Genomic DNA, 20218 nt, shown 5'->3' on the forward strand with positions numbered 1-20218 from the left:
TTATATATGATAAACTACCTATTAATGATTGATAAATAGTTTTATCGAATTTTGAACTTTGATCATCAGTACGACAAAATTCCTGACTCATTGGAGTTTTTGCCGGTATACAAAGTTCCATTTTATACATTTTTGGTATATTTTATCTTCTTGTGATATCTTAAAGCCACTATTGGTTTTATTTATTGTCAATCCTAAATACTGTCTTATCTCTCCTAATTGCTTTAATTTTATCCTCTTACTTAATAATGATATTATCTCACTAGCTTCATTATTAGTCTTTGTAATTAAAGCAATATCATCTGTAAACAACAATAATAATGACACTATTCCATTAGTCTCTCTCTTAAATAAACATGGATCAGCTAAACCTGCTTTAAATCCTACATTGTTTAACTCTTTTACAATATATTGGTTCCATTCATAACCAGATTGTTTCAATCCATAGAGACTCTTTTTCAGTTTCCAACAGTCATTATTATTTTTATCATCCTTAATACCTACTGGTTTTCTTAAATATATAGTGTGCTGCAATGGTGCATGCAGATAGGCAGTTTCTACATCTAAATGATTTATAATATAATTTTTCTTAGCTGCCCACACTAAAGCTGCTCTCAAGGTTGTTGCCTTTAAATTCGGTGCAAATACCTCATCATAATCACATGCAGTTTGATTAAATCCTTGAGCTACCAACCTAGCCTTATGGGTAACAGTCCCATTTTTACCAGTTTTTAATTTAAATATCCATTTGCAACCAATGGACTTTTCACCTGGAGGTAATTTGGCATTTTCATAAACCTTCATTTCCTTTAATGAATTTAGTTCCTTTTCCATTGCCTTTTGCCAATTCTCCTGATCCTTTGCAGGATACATCCTAAGTTCTTCAACACTAGTTGGAACTTTACTAACTTGGCAAACTACACTTGCTTGATACCTATCAGGTGGTCTGGTTACATGTGTAGAACGTCTAGGTATTACAGGGCTTACAGGTGGACTTTCATGTTCTACCTGTTCCTGGTTATCTATTTCTTCCTTTTCTGGTATTTCTTTCTCTTCTGGTCCTATATGCTCTTCCTGTACTTCCTCTTTAATTGCGCTCTTCTTATTACTGATTTGTTCTTTTGGTCTTTTGTAGGGTTCTATAATTACTTCCTTACTTGAATCTTGCTCCAGTTTTTCCCATCCTACATGTTCTAGGAATTGTGCACTAGAACTACAGTAAACTATAGATGTACCTTTTTCCCAGAATCTGTATTATTTGTTTATTAGATTCATAACCTACAAAGAATAACCTTTTAGCCCTATGCTGCCCCTTTTGTCTCAGTTGTGTAGGGATATGCACCCATGCTGGTGCTCCAAATGTATGCATGTAACTTAGGTCAGGTTTTCTACCATGCCACCGTGTGAATGGTAATTCACCTGTTGTTGAGTTAACAACATTATTCAATATATGATTACCACACATTATTGCTTCTTCCCACAAAGTTTCAGGTAATCCTGAATCTGACAGCATAGTACGAGCCATTGCTTGTAATGTTTGGCCTCGTCTTTCTATAAAGGCATTATGTTGTGGCCTATATGGTGCAGACTTTTTATGTTCAACACCTGCCATTTTCAGTCTATTTTGGAATTTATTGTTTATAAATTCCGTACCATTATCAGTGATAAGAGTTACTAATTTCCTTTTAGTTTTTCTTTCTGCGAATTTAAGCCAATTAAAGAAATTCTGATATGTTTCCGTTTTGCTTTTCATTAGATAACAGAAACCATATCTGGAATAATGGTCCATTATACTTAGTATATAACGAGCACCTCCCACACTTGGTTTTTTAGGACCTATAATATCAGCAAATACGACCTCTAGAGGCTCCTTTGTTTTAAATCCATTAACTCTATTTGCTGGTATTACCTTGCTTTTCTCTTGACTACAAGAATTGCAGTGCAAATACTTACTGCAAGGCTTCAGTTTTATACCCTTAGATAGTTCTACCGTTTGTTTAAGCATTTTAAAATTTATATGCCCTAAACATCTGTGTAACAAATGTATGCACTCATCATGAGGTTTAACATTATTATAAACTGTGTTAGCTACCTCTAATGATTTATCATTTAACACATACAATTCACCTTTTAAAGTTGCAGTCACTTTTTTACCTTCTTTTTCAATTATGCAATTGTCTCCCTTAAAGGTAATTACATAACCTAGTTTAACCCAAACTCTAACCAAAAGCAAATTAAACTTAAGTTGTGGTACATATAACATTTTTACATTTTCTCTTATGCAAGAACAATATGCTATACCTTGACCTTTAGCTTTCAGTTTCCAGCCATTAGCTAACGATATCTGCTGTGAACTCGTGGACATCTTAACAAATTTTTTCTTATCTTTCGTTATGCAGTGCGATGCTCCACTATCTACCACCCATAAATTATTATTCACAGTTTCGTTGCTATACATGGCTAACTCAAAGCATTTTTTATTCTTTTGATGCTTTTTAGCATTCTGGCTGGCTTTTTGGCTTTTTGCTTTCTTGCAGAATCTAGCCAAATGTCCTTTTCCTCCACAATTAAAACATTTTCTAATTGTATAGGCTGACAAAGATATTTTCTCTTCTTCACATTGTGGTTGTTCCCTTCTGAGTTGATCCCTTTCAAGCCTTCTCCTGGCTTCTTCAATTAATCTGCCAGTAATGTCAGTTAATGTGAGATTATCTTTTGGCAGAACTTCAAGTGAAGTTACGTAATCATCGTAGCTCTCATCTAACAAAGACAAAATTATATAAACTTGATGTAGTTCTGTGAAGATAAGTTCTTTTTCATGCAGTTCCTGAAAAATTCTCTTCATAGAGTTTATATGACTCAGCATGTCTCCATTCTTTTGAAGATGTGTTCTGAACAGCTTTCGTGTAAGATTTATATGTGCTCCTACACTATCTCGAACATAAATCTTCTTTAAATTCTCCCAACATTTCGCAGCTGTTTCTTCTCCATGAATATGGACAAGTTGCTGGTCAGAGAGTGTCAGTCCTATTATACAGAGAGCTTGCTCATTCTTCAGTTGATATTCTTGTATCATCTTCATCCTCCGGATCCCAAGCATCTACTTCTGGTGGGTTTTGTATTATACTCCACAAACCTTCTCTGCGTAGAAGTAGGCTGCATTTCATAGACCATGAAACATAGTTTGTTCCATCCAGTTTGGATATTAGAGACAAACTTTGTAAATTGACTTGTGCCATCTTTTTCTGGATATTAAACTATGATTAATAAAACACAGCTGTCTGTTTACAGTATTGTGTAACTACACAAACTCTCACTTTATATAAGCCTGTTATATCCTGGTTAGTCTGACTGTGCACCTGGGCCCATAACCAGTGTTAGGGATATATACCCTAGCAGAACGTGCAGGGCAGTCAGTCAGGCAGGCAAATATGTGAGACAAACATTGTTGTAGTTTACACTCAGTAAAACAGATACAATGTGCTAGTTAAATAGCTTATTCCAGTAAGATTTATAGCATAGTCAAACAGTCCTTATATCATACACTAAGTTCAGTCCGTCCAGGGATTAATCAGTTGCAAAGTCCAGTGTCGAAAAAGAGTTCATTAAACGTACAGATATCAGTCCAGTAATTTATCTCTTTTTGCAGTATGAGATAAGAAGAAGTAAAAACCTCCTTTCTTCTTTAGCAACAGGCAGTTCAAACCATCAATCCAATAAGCCAGCAAACAGTGAGCTCTCTTGCTCCCTCTTATGGTGATTTTACAACCACACCCAAAATACATGTTTTACATTTAAAGTGATACACACACTTAAAATCACTAACATAGTTTATATATATTATTTTACCCAAACTAAGTTAGGTAACCAATGTTATCCCTAACAAGAGCATAGGACTCACAACTTATGACATGTTTGACTCCACCCTCAGGCTCAGCCTGGTCATCTCCTATATCTACTCACTACCAATACACAGATGACTGGAAACTCTGAAACACTAAGTCAGATGTTATCTGTCATCTCTGCCCAGATAGGCATCATAATAGCAAGAAAAATCCTCATGTGGACATGCTGCCACCACTAACATCCAGTGAGAAATTGGTGGCAGATTCTCCAGATCCTCTGTGCTGCTTTGTCTTCAATAACTGATTGGTGGTGCCCATAACCCAACACCAAGTTCTGGTAATAGTTTTATAGAATTAACGATCAAAGGAAGAATAAGGGACATCAATTAAAATATGAACATCAAACAAGAAGAAACAAAGCATTATTCATAATGAGACACTGACAAAAACATTCACCATCGTTAGCAACAGATGTTAATCTCATGTAAAAATTAAATCATGAAAGATTCCCAGTGCCAGTTTATTCATATTGGTTTCACAAACCGTATTTTTAGAGTATAAGACACTCTGGAGTATAAGAAGCACTTAGCTTTTGGGGAGGAAAAGAAGAAGAAAAAATTTCCTGTACCTCCCAGCATCCATCCAGTATTCATCTGGCCCATTTGCCACCACCACCCATTCACTGTGGCCAGTTCACCGCCATGGCGGACCATTCTAGAACAGCTGATCAATGCCGCACCAAACCCCCTCCTCCCACTGCAATATTCACTGTATAAGATGCATAGACATTTCCACCCACTGTTTTTTTTTTTGGGGGAGAAGTGCGTCTTATACTCTAAAAAGTACAGTGTATATTAGCTATGTGATTTTAATGTAATTATTTCACAGAATATTAATCCTGAAGATTGCTTTGTCAGTTTAATTACAGGTAATCCGCACTTAATGATAGTAATGGGATCTTTATTTCAGTCACTAAGCAATGTGGTTATAAAGCTACTGCACCACTTAGCGACACCAGTCCTAACAGTTAACATTGCTCTTGTTAAAATAGGATTATGGATCTGTCTGTGGAGATTCTCAGTCATCCAATTCATGGTTATCCCAAAGGTTCAAGAGGCAACTGGACTGTCTGGCTTTCTTTAAAGATGTTTCACTTCTCATCCAAGAAACTTCTTCTGCTCTGGATGAGAAGCGAAAGATCTTTGAAGAAAAACAAGACAGAGCAGAAGAAGCTTCTTGGATGAGAAGTGAAATGTCTTCAAAAAAAAACCCAAAACCCCAGAAAGTCCAATTGCCACTTGGAAAAACACCTTTAGGATTATTTATCATTAAGAAAAGACATCACATGACAGGGACTTTGAAGTTTCCTTCCAACTTCCCACAAACAAAGTCAATGGAGAAGTTCCTTGGGCAAAAAAATAATGGGGAACAACCTCTCAGCTTCCCTGCCAGCTTATTGATTTTGGTTATGAGAAGCTGGCAGGGAAGTTTCCAAACGGTGATCATGTGACCATAGGATGCTGAAAGCCATCATGAGATCCAGTTGTTAGGTACCCAGATCACAGTCATGTGACTTTAGGGGTATTTAGATGACTGTAACAGTTAGGACAGCTTTTTCAGCACTGATCTAAATTCAAACAGTCACTGTATGAGTGGTCATTATCCAAAACTACCTGTAGTTAGCCATTATAATTCAGAACTCACATACATGGACAAAGATTGTTACAAATTATCCAAAAAGGAGATTATTTACAAGGCATATTGTTTTATACCTGTAAGTTATACAAAAATAGTTTCTAAAAATCAGGAGCCCAACAAGCTTTTCATCATTAGATGCTCCTTAGTGTTCATATCAGGTCTCAGAATAATGATGTAGCATTTGGGGACAAAAATGCAGCCCATTAAACCCAGGCTGGAGACCAGGATAGATAAGATTTGAATGGCTACCATGTATTTCCCTTGGGTGTTCAGATAGGAGATCAAAAACACTGCAGAAAACCAGCATGCTGAAGGTGATCCACTTGGCTTCGTTGAATGTCCCTGGAAGTTTTCTGGCTAGAAAAGCCACTATGAAGCAGATGGTAAGGAACCCCATGTAGTAAGGAACCCCATGTAGCCATGGGCAGTTTAGAACATGGTGACTGAACCTTCATTACACTGCAGGATAATATGTCCTGGTTGGGAATGCAGGTCAAAATCTGGGAATGCAGGAGACATTCCTAGCCATACAGGGCAGATGCCCACCTGAACCCCAGAACAGGACAAGACAATAGAGATAGCCAAACTCTTTCCCAGCCATTTCCTCATCCTGCTGCCTGGTTTTGTGGCCAGAAATGCCACCACCACCATGATAGTCTTGGCCAGCAAAGAAGAGACAGCAACTGAAAAAATAATACTGATTTGGTGGTTTGTCGAAGAAGACAGGTAACTTTCTTAGGTCAACCCATAAATAGAAGGGAAGTCAAGAAAGAAAGCAAGAGGGTGATCAGGAGAATGTAGGTGAGGTCCCGGTTGTTGGCTTTGACTATGGGAATTTATTGGAACTTAATGAAGATTCCCAGAACAAAGGCAGTAATTATGGATAAGGCAATGGCAAAGAGAATCAGGATGAGACCCAAATTTTCTTTATAGGACAGGAAAGTTATAACCTTGGGGATACATCGATCTCACTTCTTATTGGAATGCTGATCATCTGGGCACTTTTTACAATGGGCTGCATCTAAAAAATATTATCTAGCATCAGAGGTGGGCTGCTGCCGGTTTGCACCAGTTTTTGTGAACCGATAGTTAAGATTAGGCATAGTTTGGTGAACCACCAAGTCCCACCACTGGCTGGGCTCACCCCTGCCAGTTTTTTGGCTTGTTTTGGGGGCCATTTTCAGGCTGTTTTTGGACTGTTTTCAGGCCATTTTGAGGCATTTTTCAGGCCTGAAAAATGGCCTAGAAACACCCCCAAAATGGCTTGAAAACAGGCAAAAAACAGCCAACAACAGGCCAAAAAATGGGCAGGAGCGGGGTCAGCTAGTGGTCAGATTAGCCCCAACCAGCTGAATCCTACCTCTTCCTTTGTAGTGAGTGGCTGGAGGTGGGGCTGGGTGTGATGAGTGATGTCACCCACCCAATCACATGACCAACCGGCCACGCCTACCCAGCCAGAGAACCAGTTGTCTCACTAAATATAACATTTTTTCATAGTTTATTCATTATAAAATCATATCGTGATTTAATAATGTAGACTGTAAAGGCCCCAACACAATTGATGATGAGGCAGTTTGTGGGAAATTACTGAAAACCTCTAAAGACACATAATATCTTATGAATTATAGGGGTTTAGATTTCCTCATTTGGAGGGTATGTGGACTATAATCAATAAGAATTATTTTGTAGAGCAGAAAATGTGGGGAGATAAAAAGGAGATCTCAAACCAAGCAGCTTCACCTGCCTGACCAAATGATACTGGCCACAGGATGGCATTCTGATTGATAGAGACCTTGATTTCAGAGGAGGTTTCTCTTTCTACACTCCCAACATTCACCCAAGGAACAGAAATGTTGGAAGACATTTTCCAGTTCACGATGTCAAAGTCAGTGGTAGGAATTCACTCTCAAATACTATAAACTGGACAGTTGCTGTTTGAGCATCTCACTCTTCTCTGCACACAATTGTATACAGTGAAAGGGGAGCACCAGTGGAACCTCAAAGGAGAACTCTTGCCTGCCACGGTTGTACAATCTGGGGTGACTGATGGTCTCCAACCCACATTCTCCTCTTATTCAATTGGGAGGAAGAGGCAGCATTGAGGACCAAAGCCACAGCTTGGATTGGTTTGGAAATACTGGAGCCATCCTCAGCTACCCTTCCTGCAAGCACATCATGGGGTGGTAATAGCCTCTTCTCTTTCTCTGTGCACTTTTTCCAAACTTTCTTAGACAACACAGACCTTGAAAAGGAACACTGTAACACTTCTTTTACAAACTGTTCCTCACTAGAGGAATATGAATTAAAGTTATAATATTGTCCCCTTTTCTTTGTTTGGCCGAGGAAGGAAAACAAAACATGTTTACGCTGGAGATCAATATCTTTGGAAAACATTCTTATGCTTAAATATGACAAGGTTGTTGCAATCCACACTTTTTCTGCAAAGAATGTGTTCTCCCTTTCACCAAATTCTATTACTCCTAATAGCATTGCTGTGGCCTGAAAATCCAGTTGAAAAACTATAATTTTTACTTCAGTGTTGATGAGAAGGTGTACTATTTTCCTTTTTTCTTGTTCAAATATGTCTCCGGTATGTATATCCACATTTGTTGCTGGGCAGGCCTCTGAGAGGACAATACAAATCCCAGGAAGGAGGGAAGGAAGGAAGGATAGAGTGCAACAGAAGCAAGGAGATGACACAATGATGAGGAAGCTCAAGAGATTGCCTTCTGTTCAAAGGTTTTGAGGAGCTTGATTGTAACATTTATATATAAAGAGTTAAAAATACATATTTCCTGCTTTCCCACCATACTAAAGTAATCGTTTGAGAAGAGGCAGAACCCACTCAGGAAAATCATCCTGGAAGAGTCTTGCCAAAGCTGTCTAATGTTGAGGCAGAAGATCTTAAAAGGAACTCTGCATGCTCAGCTTCTCAAGAACCATCATGTAACTCAGGAGCACTTTCCTTGAAGCAAATTGAGAGAAGCAATAATGCCTTTCTCAGGGCGAGGAATTGGGAAAAGAGAAAACATTAACTCCCTTTTCACAACCCAGTAATCCCTTAATTCAAGGTAGAGTCAGAGTGATTGAATGTTGCTGAGCGTTTACTGGTCAGATGCCCTTCCTAATGTCATGCGAAGTTCACAGCAGATATTTTTTCTCTGTGCTCTAGTAGAGAAACATCTGTCACTACCTAGGATTGAACTCACAACCTTCCAACAGGGAGGTGAGTGTCTTCAACACTAGGCCGCCTGCCTTTCTCATGGTGAGGAAATAGGAAAAGGAAAAAATATCAAAATGGGTAAAACCTATCACTAGAACCCTGTACTTGGCAACAAATAACTTTTCAATCTGTGGGTTGGAGCCTCAGAGAAAACATATGGGAAATGTTGAGAAAATATTTTAGATGTTATTCCAGTAATCAGGTAGTCTCCTGGTTTATAGTAATTAAACCCCTTCAATTCTTCTGTTGTCACCTTTAGAGAACATTTCATGTTCATTGTGGCACAGGGAAATTGGAACAGAATCAGAATCAAAAAGAGCCAAATTTGTAGCAGCAGCATTTTGCATATATTGATTGAGATCCTTAAATCCTTCTTATATTTCTCTCTCTGAAATACGGTTGATTTCAGTGCTCACAAAATAGCTCATCTGCAATGAAGATGTTGGAGTTTGCTCTATATCTGGAAGAGAAACTTGCAATTTCAGTCTAGCACAGTCCTTGCCTAATTGCTTTAAAATTAAAGATGGTGGAAATCTCATAAATCTTTTTTTAAAATAAAATAAATAACCATGATTTTAATAATTGGATGGGGAGTTGGGAATGACAGTCGCAAAAGAGGTGTGCAGTTGGAGAGAATAATTTTACATGACTCAGATGCATTGTCCTAATTTTAGAGTCAGAAGGTGAAGAATTCAAAAAAGTTTGACTGTCTTTTACTCTACAACACTATTTGTGAAATGTTAAAGAGTGCCTTTGGTAAAACAATAGAATACTTTTTAACTAGCTAGTAGGGGTATTATAAGTTATACTTATTCTGTCTGGTGTGTATCTCAGTGAAGGCCAGCTATTCCAGAACATGATACAGCAGTACCAATAGAAATTGAACATATACCACTTCACAGTGTTTTACAATCCTCTCTAAGAAGTTTACAGAGTCAGCATATTGCCCCTCACAATCTGGGTAGTCATTTTACTGACTTCAGAAGAATGGAAGGCTGAATCAACCTTGAGCCAGTCAGGATCGAACTGCTGGCAGTCAGCAGAATTCGCCTGCAGTACTGCATTCTAACCACCATGACGCTGTACTGCTCATATCAACTGGGTTTTTTTAATGAAAACTTTTCTGAATACTTTCCTCTCTGGATCGGTATAGAGAATAAGTAGATATGGATTCATTTATTATGGGTTGACATATGAGTATCAACATCTAATGCCATCATAGCTAGACCTTCTTCAGGATGACCTCTCTGCAACTGGATGTTCATGTATCTCAAAGACATACACTTTGACACTGTCATTAAGCCCATCCATGTTGCTGCTGGTCATCCACTACTTCTCTTGCCTTTTACCTTTGCTTAGGTCTGGTTAACACATCTTTTTTAGCCTTATCTGAAGTGAGAGAAATTTTCCAGAGTAACTCACGCACTTTTCTCCCTTGAATGGACTGTTTCAATGTGTTGTTCATGTGAGTTTCTTCGAAGCCCATTCAGCAGCATCAACTAAAACTTTAGTTTCTGAAATCATTTTAAAGATGACATTATCAAGGAGCTTTGCTCAGTATAATTTTTGGATGAGATGAAAATCAGTTACCAATGATGATGAGGAGTGGCTGTGTGTTCTTTAGTTTTTTTTATTTCATATTGTTGTTTGAACTTCTCTAATTTAGTTATTTGCTCATGCAAATATTTTTTCATTCCCTTCTGCTCTTTTCTGCAGACAATCTAGATGGTGTTTCTTCGCATGGGAATGTAAGTTGACCCTACTGAGACCTGGAAGTGGAGATTGATGACACCAGGCAATGTTGATTTACTTCTATTGGAGAATGTGAATTGTGGGGCTGTTTCTAACTTCCAATATTATGTGGTGTAATTCTGGGTTGTGTCAGAGCTGGAATTACAACAGACTTTGCCAATTTGATGCTTTCCTAAATAAAAAAAATGTTTTGGAAGATGGACTTTGCTCTTCTCCAGGCTGTGGGCAGAGTTAGCCTGCAATATTGCATTCTAATCATTGCATCACCACAGCTCCGGTATTAGCAAGATTTAATCTCATATGCCAATATGCTACATCCAGACTCAGGAAGCAGTCTAAAAACACTTCAGTGAAGGTAGAATAATTACAATACAAAAGTGAGAAAAATTTTCAAAAAGAACAGTACAGAAAATCCACTCCAAATTATATGTCTTATATGATATTCTCAGTCATCCAGGTCATGGTTATCCCAAAGGTGCTTTTTCAAGAGACAACTGGAATTTCTGTTTTTTCTTTCAAGAAGTTTCACTTCTCATCCATTCTTCTTCAGCTCTGACTGGATGGTGAGGAATGGAAGGATTTATACTCCTTGCAGACAGCTGGTTATTTGCATTCATTAGTGGGTTGTTAAGGTCACCTGGAGGTTTTGTGTCCTCAGGGTCACCTGAGTGGTGCAAATGGGTGCAGAGCCTGCTTGGAACTGTTGAAAGGACTGTGTTACAGATTGGAGATAGATGATGTCATATCCATCCCCCTCTGTTGAGAGTTTTGACATAGATGGCCTCTTTGACCCCTCTGTCAAACCAGTGGTCCTCTCTGTCTTCAAAGGAGTGGCCTTTGACTTTTAAATGCAGATAGACTGCTGGATTTAGTCCTGGTGTGTTTGTTCTCCTATGTTGTGCCATGCATTTATGAAGTGGTTGTTTTGTTTCCTCAATGTACAGATCTGTACATGGCTCACTACATTGTACTGCATATACCATATTACTCAGTTTATGTCTGGGTGCTTATTTTTCATAAGCTCATGGCACAATATAGGAGAACAAACACATCAGGACTAGATTCAGCAGTCCATCTGCATTTAAACGACATAGGCCACTCTTGAAAACAGCAGAGCCCACATTTTGGACAGAGTAATTATTTCTTTTTGAGTTATTTAATTGTCATTATCCAATTCAGATTATTTTTCTCTTGCATTTCATTGTTCTAATAATATCTCTTTTTTTTAAAAAAAAAGAAAAATTAAAAAAATATCTTCATTGTTGTGTTTACATTATGTTTGTGGTCAGTTGGTCATGATGCACTAAATATCACTGAATCACTTGTTAAAAAACAGTACTTTGTGTTTTCCAGATGTAGCCCTTTGTGAAAAGTATCCAAATGACCACAACTCCAACAAGAAGTGGGATCGTTGTGTCCCCAAAGTTATAACTTTCTGTCCTACAGAGAATACTTAGGTCTCATACTGGCTATCTCTGCCTTTTTTTTTTATCTCTTACCACTGCCTCTGTTAGGAATGATAATCACCTAACAGTTGGGTTGGCAATATATAAACCAGGATAGTTATTTAATACTGTTTTATCTTTAAGAGAGTGCTGTAATTGTGATTGGCTGAGGTTCCTCCGATGGCCATAAGATGGAGCCAGAAACCTGGTTTGTTCTCTTCTTGCATTTCCCTATTGCCTTTTGCCGGATCATTGTTCTGTTTGGATTGCTGTGAGTCTTGCAAACTGTTACCAAATTCTGTTTCCTGAACTTTGTTTATTATACTGGACTTTGTTTTTGGATTATCCCTGGACTGATTGTATTGAATACTACCTGTTTTAGCCATGTATGATTTGGACTGTTTGTTGGACTTTTTTTACCCGTTTACAGGAAGTAAAACCTACATTTTACTATTCAGTATATCTGTATGCTGGTTGTGTCTTATTCCTCACCAGTCTCACTATGTTTCCCTGAGTGTACTCATTCTCCTAATGGGGAATACCTCAACAACCTTTTATCATTGCAATGCAATGAAGGTTCAGTCTCCATGTTCTATTCTGCCCTTGGCTACTTGGGCTTCCTGGTTGCCATCTGCTTCTTGGTTGCTTTCCTAGCCCAAAAGCAGCTTCAATGAAGCCAAGCTGATCACCTTCAGCATGCTGCTCTTCTGCAGTGTTTGGGTTTATTTTGTCCCTACCTACCTGAGCACTAACGGGAAATACATGGTGGCTGTGCAGATCTTCTTCATCCTGACATCCAGCCTGGACTTACTCAGCTGCATCTTTGTCCCCAAATGTTACACCATCATTTTGAGACCTGGCATGAATATGAAGGAGCATCTAATGATGAAAAACAATGAGAGTTCTTGATTTTGGCAGGTTTTTTATCCCAATTATTGATAAGATAAAATAAGACATTGCAAACCTTTTGTTATTTGTTCTAAAAATTCTCTCAGCTACTCTTTGGCACAAATGCAGGGAGAAAATAAGACACTTCGCTTCAGTATTTCATAACACAAAAGCTTATTGTTTATTCCTTCCTCTGCAAGGAGTCTGAAATAATAGCTAAGCAAACAAAATAAAGTTGGATCTAACCCAGGTTTCCTGGGACTCGATATTTATAATGATTTTCCCTCATTACCCTTCATTACCCCTGATTACCCTTATTACCCATGATTACCGTTTTTAATGATAATTATTCGTATGAACTCAATCACATGAATCATGGTTAATGCATAGAGTTTCACCTCACAGCATTTTACATAGACCGTGCATATAATTATGATACAGAGTTTATTCTGATGAAGAGGAATGCCATCCTTCAGGTTGCTGTTGCTTCGATGCAAACACATGTGTTGCGTAGTCGTGACATGCGTCCTCCTCTACCAGGAAACAGTCTAAAAAACAATATACATTACATCACTAATTATGTCTCTACTTGTGGTCCAGGTTTATCGGGATATTTGGTATGAAATTGCTTTATCTGTCTATTTGCACACACATCTGCTACTTTCACCCAGATTGCTTCTGTTTCAGGATATCCTTTCCATCTCACTAAGTATTGTAACACTTTTCTACATATCCGCGAGTCTAGAATTTTATCAATTTCAGCATGGGTTACATCTTTAGCTATTACAGATTCCTCAAGTTGAGGTATATCAATGTGTTCTGCAGGCTTAAGTAAATGAGCATGAAATACAGAATGTATTCAATGTAACCGTGGTGGCAATTTAAGTTTTACAGTTATGGGGTTTATCACTTTCATAATTTGGAAAGGTCCAATATATTTTGGTCCCAATTTTCGACTATTTAGGTGTAATTTTATATATTTAGTTGATAGGTAAACATGATCTCCAGGTTTGTATGCTTTATACTCTTTCCTTTTCTTGTCTGCTTGATGTTTATATTCTAGTGCTGTTTTATTGAGAGTCTCTTTTACTTTATCCCAACTATCCTGAACTTTTTTCGACCACATTGGAGATTTTTGGGTTGTTGTTCATCACATTGTAAATCAGGAATTGGCACAAATTCTATCCCATTTACTACCTGGAATGGGCTATATCCTGTGCTTTCATTTATAGCATTATTACATGCTACTTCAGCAAATGGAATCAAATCAGCCCATCCTCACTGTTGATAAGATGTATATGATCTCAAATATCTTTCAATCATCACATTAGCTCTTTCAGCAGCACCATTGGTGCTGGGATGGTATGCAGAGCTAAGACCTTGAGAGCATCCTAAAAGGCGTACAAACGGTCTCCAAAATCATGCTGTGAATTGCACACCTCTATCCGAAATTATCCTCCTAGGTGTGCCATGTAATCTATATACATGTTTTATAAACAGGTTGGCTAATTTTATTGCCGAAGGTAATCCTTTACATGGTATAAAGTGAACTTGTTTTGAAACCAAATCTATAATAGTCCTGATTACTGTATATCCGTTACTGCTGGGCAACTCCACAATAAAGTCCATGGCTATATCTTGCCATGGCCGGTTTGGATCTGATACAGTTTGTAATAGTCTTAAAGATTTTCCTACTCAAGGTTTCGTAGTAGCACAGATGTGGCATTCTTTAAGGTACTGTTCAATGTCTGATCTCATATTTGGCCACCAAAACTGCCACCTTACCAAATGTAGTGTTTTTAAAAATCCAAAGTCTCCAGCCTGCCTTACATCATGACATTGGGATAATATCTTTTTCCTACAATTTGATGGAACATATATTTTATCCCCTCTCCAATACAATCCATCTTATGTAAACAGGCACTATTATTTGTTTTTATCCATACATCCATTATTGTAGCTTCTTCTAATTCCTTTTTGGTTATCTCTTTCGTGGTCAACATCTGAATTTGTTCGGTTGATGGTCCTACAGAGATCATGGGCTGAATAACTTCATCTCTAGACACATTGTATTGAGGTAGTCTAGATAGTGCATCCATCATGAAGTTTTTACCTCCTGGAACATATTGTATCAGGATGTTTTAAAATGGGTTCTTGAGCAAATAAAGCTTTCAGGTCGTCAAATGCTCGCTGACACTCCTGTGACCATACAATGGGTTGACTAGGTCTGGGTTTTGGTGCCTGATGTTTAGTTTTTAACAATTCTGTTAGTGGTAAAGCAATTGGCACGAATTTAGGAATAAACTGCCGGTAAAAGTTCACAAATCCTAAAAAACTTTGTAATTGCTTTCGTGTTTTTGGCTCTTTCCAATCAACTATGGCTCTGACTTTATTGGAATCCATTTCTATTCCTTTATTGGATATTCTGTACCCCAAATAATCCAACGACGTACAGTGAAACTCGCACTTCGAAAGTTTCACATATAATTTGGCGTCAAGTATTTTTTTCAGAACTTTCCTCACTAAGGTCACATGTTCCTCCTGGTATAAATTAAAATATCATCTAAATATACTAGAAGACCACGATATAAATGTTCTTATAATACTTCATTTATAAGTTGCATGAAGACAGCGGGTGCCCCTTGCAACCCAAATGGCATAACGTTAAACTGAAAACTTCCAAGGGGGCAATTAAAAGTAGTTTTCCATTGATCCCCCTCTCGTATTCGAACTCTATAGTAGGCTTCTCATAAGTCCAATTTCATAAAATACCTGCCAGTCGCTAACATTGCTAACAAATCGTTGATCAGTGGTAAAAGATATACATTGTCTATACAAATAGTGTTGACCCCGCGGAAATCAACACAAAGACGTAATCCACCATCTTTTTTCTCACGAAACAAAACAGGGGCAGCTATATGTGATTTCCCGGGTTGAATAAATCCATGCGCCAAATTTTTATCTACATATTGTCTCATTTCCTCCATCTCTTTTGGAGTCATGGCATACATTCATGGTTTTGGAAACCTTGCTCCAGGAATTAAATCAATTGCACAATCAGTTGTTCTGTGTGGTGGTAATGTTTCACAGTCCTTTTCGCTAAACACATCTGCTAGGTCTTTATATTCCTCTGGATAACGTAGTTCTTCAGAATCATCTATAGCTGTTACAACTTCCCTATTATTTACATATGGAGGGGACATAGGGCCAACTGCAATTCGTAACTTCCTAAAACCGTCTTCCCACCATATCGTGGGCTTCCATTTGTCTAACCATACTAGACCTAAAATTAGTGCCTCCCTCATCTGTGGTACTACAATAAATCGTAAAGACTCCCAATGACTCCCTATCTCTAGTTTGATAGGGATTGTCATTATTGTAGCAGGACTCCCACTTAATAATGAACCATCCACTTGTTCAAAACGCATAGGTTTGGGCAGTTCTTCCACTGGTAACTGTAATTCATCGACCACTTTTTTACTAATTAAACATCTAGTACATCCAGTGTCGATTAATGCTCCATACTGACCCCTCAATTTACTTGTTAGATTTTCCAATACTACTGGTATAACAAATGGTTGCACAGGATTACTACCCAAATCATCCTCATCCGGACTGTCATCTCCACTATCGTATAACCCCGAGACTACCTTGGGTAGTTGTTTGCCATCAGGTGTTTTCATCTCACATCTACTTGTCATTACTTCCATGTTTATTTTTTGTGACACCCCTTGAGATCTTTCAGATGTAACTGTCCCTTGTTTTATACCATGGGGCATGATACCACCTGGTAAATTGCTACTTGTGGTGCTAGGAATGCGAGCCACCTGTTTTCTATCATTTGGTTCGATAGATGGACACTCCATTGCCCTATGTCCCAGACCTTGGCATTGGAAACACCTCATGGACCCTATTCCCCTACCAATCCTTTTAGTCTCCTCCCCCACTTTACCCCATGGTGCTACTGCTCCTACTGGTTGTCTTTTGGGCCCTCCAAATGTAGGATGGAACTCTCTCAGTCCCACATCCAACCTCACAACTGTTTTATACCATTCCCCCAGTTTCTGGGAAACCCCCCCTATAAAGACAAGCCTGCCTCAATCATCTATCCAAACCAGATCTAAATTCTCTAATCAATAGTCTTTCTGGCCAGGTGTGCAACCTAGTTGCTAATTTCTGAAATTCTCTGACATACTCCACAGCAGGCCTCCCATCCTGCTTCAATGACATTAATGCTTCTTCATATTGATGTATTCTTGACCTATCTTCAAATTGAACTTTGAGTGCATCCAAAAACAAACCAACAATCAATTCCTTTGCATGCACACTATGCAACTCTGCAACCCAATCGGCAGCATCACCTGTTAACACTGTAGTTATCGCAACTATAATAGACCATTGAGAAGGATAGCAATTTGAATATAATTCTAGGTGGTTCACAATTTGGCTTAAAAATAATGCTAACCTATCAGGGTTCCCATCAAAGGAAGTGTTTAAAGGAGGAGGACCACCTAAAACCATTTTTTGGGGCCAATATCCAGACGTGCCTGATGGACCCCAAAAGTGAATTGTTTGTCTATTCCCCATTTGCGCAACCCTAAATTCAACCCTGGAACCTGGGACTGGTTTAGAGGTTTTACTCTGAGTTCCTGATACTCCTACTACATCTGCTAATGATTCATCTACTTCCATAGAAAATGCTCCCTCTGACTTCCTCCTACTCATCTCCCTGCTATCTCTGGCACTTGAACTAAAGAAAGATGTGTCTTCCATTCTTAATCCCCTCCCTGGACTTTCCCAAATGGTTGGGGGAGTAGAGTCACGAATGCTTAAGTCACCATACTTGACACGGAGCAGTTCCAATGTACTAGCATTTAAACTGGTCGTAGAAGTACTACATTCATCTTCATCAGCAATCCGCCATTCTCTCCACTTCTCAAATGTCCTGGAGGTCAGCGGCATAAAAGTAGGAGGTATCCTTTGTGAAACCTTTCCCCTCATATCGTCTCTCAACTCCAATCCTGCTTTCCGTTCCTTCCGGATTTTCAGCCTTACCACAGGCTGAGGATCCTCTTCAAATCTCGCACCATCTGTTTGTTCACTTTCCAAAGACACCACATTATTGTCCAATTGAATTGAGGGCTGCTCAGGCACCACGCCAGCCCCTCCAACAGCATTATCCACATCCACCTCCGAAACATCCTCAAAACCTCCATCAACAGCAGTACCTTCAGCCATAATATCACAGGTAATGAAATATTATAGGATGTAAGAGATCCAACTTTCCTCTCAGCTACTCCTTGGCACAAATGCAGGGAGAAAATAAGACACTCTTCGCTTCAGTATTTCGTAACACAAAAGCTTATTGTTTAATCCTTCCTCCGCAAGGAGTCCGAGATAATAGCTAAGCAAACAAAATAAAGTTGGATCTAACCCGAGTTTCCTGGCACTTCATATTTATAATGATTTCCCCTCATTACCCTTCATTACCCCGATTACCCTTATTACCCATGATTACCATTTTAATGATAATTATTCATATGAACTCAATCACATGAATTGTGGTTAATGCATAGAGTTTCACCTCACAGCATTTTACATAGACCGTGCATATAATTATGATACAGAGTTTATTCTGATGAAGAGGAATGCCATCCTTCAGGTTGCTGTGGCTTCGATGCAAACGCGTGTGTTGCGTAGTCATGACAAATTCTTTCTCTCATGTGATTAATGTTACTATCCATAAATAGCATAAGGTTATTGATGTTTCTTCCACCAATTTAAAACTATATTATTTGTCTTCTAAACTACACTTCTTTAATATTCATTCAGCATACAAAATGAATCAATAAGAAGTGAGTATACAGTCTTGTCTAACTTCTTTACTGACCTGGAATCACTCTGTTTAATTCTGTTTTGTTCAAAATCTGGCTTCAAGTCCTTGTGTAGGTTTTTTTATAAGGACATTGAGATATTGTAGGATTCTCATTTCTTAAAAACATTCCATAACTCAATATAATTTGTTTTAATTATTCATTTATTATAAAAGATTAGTATGGCCTCCTACTTTAAGGAACGCTGGGCACTTCTCAACTAATTTCTCAAGAACTTTGCAGCGTATTCCACCTCCTTGTATCAATAATGTAGTCATGTATATAGATGTCATCTTTGTTAGTTCAGGACATTACTAATGAAGCAATTGTTCTCCCATTCCATATCTCCTTTAGTCCTATAACTACATTTTCCTCCTTGCTCTTTCCTGTTTTGACATTCCAGCCTTCAAAAATAATGCTCAATCTTGCTTAAGTATTCAATTTCAAATCAAACTTGACCATAAAACTCATCTACCTTCTCTTCTGCATCTATGTTTGGGGCATAAGCAGGGGTGGGATTCTCCAGGTTCGCACCTATTCGCTAGAACCTGTTGTTAACATTCTTTTTTTTTTTTTGTTAATAAAAGTTTTATTGATTTTAACAACAAATAAAAACACATAAAACATAACATAAAAACATCATCATTCTTCATAAATTTACAGACAGTGTATCGGTTGGTTTACCACTCCTTTTTGTGCATCCATTTCGTAGTCATCATAATAATTATATTACATAATAACTCATATTATCAATCAACAATTATATATCCTAATATCATTATTAAACAATCATTTGACTATAATTTTACTAATTCATACTTAAGCGAGATAACTATAATTTAATTAATTTATTTTATAACAAATCGTAAAATCATACCAAATCTATCTTAATAAAATATTCTAAAAATATTATCAAAAACCAAAAAAATATATATATTCATTGTTTCCTAGGTTTCTAAATATTCTATTATTATATTGTTTTATCTAACCATTGATAAAAAAGATCCCAAACTTCATAAAATTGTTTATCTTCTTGTTCTCTAATTTCAAATGTCAATCTACTCATTTCAGCACATTCCAGTATTTTCTTAATAATTTCTTCCTGTAATGGTATTTTCTCACTCTTCCAATTTTTAGCAAATACAATCCTAGCCGCTGTTAACACATTTACAATCAAATACTTTAAGTTTTTATTGAATGTATCAGGTAAGATTCCCAATAGAAAAATCTCCGGTTTCAAATCTATATGTTCTTTTGTCATTTCTTCCAACCATATGCGAATTCTAGTCCAGTATTTCCTGGCCTCCTCACAAGTCCACCACATATGGTAATATGAGCCAGGGATCTGATGACATTTCCAGCACTTTTCAGATTTGTTCTTGAACATTCTTGCTATTCTTGTCGGGGGAAAATGCCACCTGTAAAACATCTTATACAAATTTTCTTTATATGCTACCGACATTGTCATTTTATAATTTTGAGACCACAATTTTT

General features: G+C 37.8%; 1 long non-coding RNA gene across 1 annotated transcript in view; it reads left to right on the forward strand.

Annotated features, from left to right (window-relative positions):
- LOC148131849 (uncharacterized) overlaps positions 1-20218 on the forward strand; it is a 387282-nt gene that overhangs the window by 120051 nt on the left and 247013 nt on the right. The gene's annotated exons all lie outside the window — the stretch shown is intronic.

Source organism: Notechis scutatus, chromosome 2 (assembly GCF_049901735.1).
Source record: "Notechis scutatus isolate UNSWTSFEM ecotype Mainland chromosome 2, rNotScu1.2, whole genome shotgun sequence".
In the NCBI taxonomy this organism is placed as follows: Eukaryota; Metazoa; Chordata; class Lepidosauria; order Squamata; family Elapidae; genus Notechis; species Notechis scutatus.